Here is a 2,880-nt window from a genome sequence, read left to right on the forward strand (position 1 = left end):
CTCTTGGACAACTCTTCTGATAATTCTTTTCACTCCTCTGTCAGAAATCTTGCGAGGAGCACCTGGTCGTGGTTGGTTTTTTTGGTTAGTTTTTCAGACCTCTTTTAGAGCTGCTGTTCGTTCACATGTAGATGTTTTACAGCTCATGGAATGATTGTGTGACTCAGCTGATTTGCATCGTACGGCACAAACTGTTGAACCCAGTTCAAAATCAGATTAATATTCAAATGAGCTCCGAGGCTCCATACAGAGTTCATAAATTCAGGTATACTCAGATGTCAGTCTTTCCAAAGTTATCCACTGCAGTTTGTTACAACTGAGTTTGTATAATGCATATTTGTTTTATACTAGCTAAATAAACCATTTGAAAAAAAAAAACAAAATCTTTCCTGACTCATGATGAACAGCTCAGTCAGCTGTCCTGTAAATACATGTTGAACACCAGCTGAACTAAATGCAGCTTGTGACGCATTTCCTGCTTCTGTATAATTTGGGTCCTTCCCCATGAGCCAGAAACCTGAGAAATACCTACTCTTCCTCATGTTTGTCAGCTTCTCTCAGGGCCGAGGGGTGGTTCTGTAAAACTCTGAAGCTTCAGATTACAACACCCATTTCCCTTCAAGACATAACATGTTGTAAATTCATCCGAGTAGCAACACCCCGTTAGTTGTTTCACTGTAGAACTGGTGCAGCTGTTTAAAATCAACGGCCTCTATTTTTAGAAGGAATGCTTTTCTCGTGCCAATGATTTCCATTAGGATCATCTTATTGTTGAGAAATGACAGCAGTTTCTTATTCAAAGCAGCTGTTTGCATGCGGAGAAGAAAAACTCACATATTTAATAAGGACCTCTCAGCTGCGAGACGGTGCTTTTAGCTGTCCAACAAGTTTGATGCCACAGCTAAAACTATAGCAGCAGCTGATGTGTGACTTTATGAGACAAGTAGGCCTACGGCAGGAGTCAGGAACAGAGGATTATTTTGTTTGCTCAAACTATTTATTCACCATGACGCGTTATCTTAACCTATAATCTTTTGACTTATGCAGATTCAGGAAGGTTTTTATTGGTTCACAGAGACCTCTGGATCAAAGTGGCTTTAATGTTATTTTAAGTTCAGATACCAAACTAGTTTATAGGTTTAGTGGATCATTTGTTAAAAGCCATTTTTATGTGTTATGGCAGCAAATACTCACAAATAAACAGAACCAGGATATAACTTGACATATAATTCAATGGCTGCCGTGTCCTCAAGCTACAGAAATGTCATTTTCAGTGTTGTATAAAGTACCTCAAAGTGATACTTGAGTAAAAGTAAAAGTATCGTATCATAAAAAATACTTTGGTAAAAGTTAAAGTCTTCTCTAAAAATATTACTTGAGTAAAAGTCTTAAAGTATCTGATTTTTTGTACTTAAGTATCAAAAGTAAATTTCTAACACAAAATCTACTTAAGTATTAAAAGTAAAAGTAGCAAAAGTGAGCAGTTAGATTTTTCTAAATGACATTTATTGGCAGGTGACTTCTCCAAAAAAATTTTTTTTAATGGCATGCAGCTGTGATGGGTTGTGTACAAGCTAATAGCATGTCCGAATGGTATATATTTATACTTCTCATCCAACCACAGTTTAAATTCACTCTATCCAGGAGACACAATTTATCAGGATAGTTTTTTTTTAAGTAATAACAACTTGGAATAATATAGGAGTAATGACTTTCAACTTCTTACCTTTTTATAAAATGTAGTGAGTAGAAAGTACAGATAATTGTGTAAAAATGTAATGAGTAAAAGTAAAAAGTATGGTGAAAAATAATCAAGTAAAGTACAGATAGCCAAAATTTCTACTTAAATACAGTAACAAAGAATTTGTACTTAGTTACTTTACAACTCTGGTTATTTTGTTGCTGGCAGTCATATGGAAACTATCAGTGAAGCAGTTTTATTCATTTGGGTGTTTGAGAGTACTTTTGTTTTAGTGAATTTTACCGCTCAGCCCTGAAGACGTCCGGTTCGGTTGCCATCCTTGTTTGCTACCTTGTAGGTTTTAGATGTTTGCTCTGATTTTGGCGTCACTGTCTGCTCAGTGGTTTTCTGGGTGTGTCACCACATCGAGTGAGTAAACAGGATGCATAAGTCTGTGTGTTTGTCAGGTGTGGGATGTTTATGGAGACGATTTGCTTCAAAATCAGTTTTACCCATGAAACTTTTTTAAAGAAGCTTCACAATCGACCATAGTTAGCGTATTGTGGTCGAATTAAAGCCATTTATATTTATCATGTTGCCACTAGCTAATGATTTTACTGTGCATCYGTCATCTGTGGTATTAAGGTTATAKCAGAAACTTRTCATTGTCACAGAGTTTAAAGTCTCTGAGGTATCCTGAAGCTGATCTTTACTACACCCTTATTTTAAATAGGCTCAGCGGTCATGCTTCTTTTCTGTCTTGTGTTGATTTTTTTCTGTTTGTTTTATCCAGCTAACAAGGAATTTCAGGTTGATCATTTATGTTTGGACAGTATAATGACCCAGAAATAACAACCTAAAACATTTTAGGATCTTTTAATGACACTGGTCTCATGATATTGAAGCAAAATAAACTGTTTACAAAAACCTTGTTGAATTGTTGGACATCTGAAAAGAAATGTATGGTGTGTATTTTGTGGTAAATTAGGGTGTGTCAAAACACACACTGCAGTTTCTTGTATGTGCTTGAACGGGATGAATTGTCGTTTCCTTAATTTTGCGATGAGACGAGTAAAACATTAGAAAAAGTGTCATCGTTTGACATTAATCCAGGTGGTAATTACTGGTCCTATTATATACAGTATTTATTTTTTCAAACTTTATTCATTCCATAAAAAATTCTATGTACAATAAAAAAG

The sequence above is a fragment of the Austrofundulus limnaeus genome, unplaced genomic scaffold (genome assembly GCF_001266775.1).
Source record: "Austrofundulus limnaeus strain Quisiro unplaced genomic scaffold, Austrofundulus_limnaeus-1.0 Scaffold29, whole genome shotgun sequence".
Taxonomy (NCBI): Eukaryota; Metazoa; Chordata; class Actinopteri; order Cyprinodontiformes; family Rivulidae; genus Austrofundulus; species Austrofundulus limnaeus.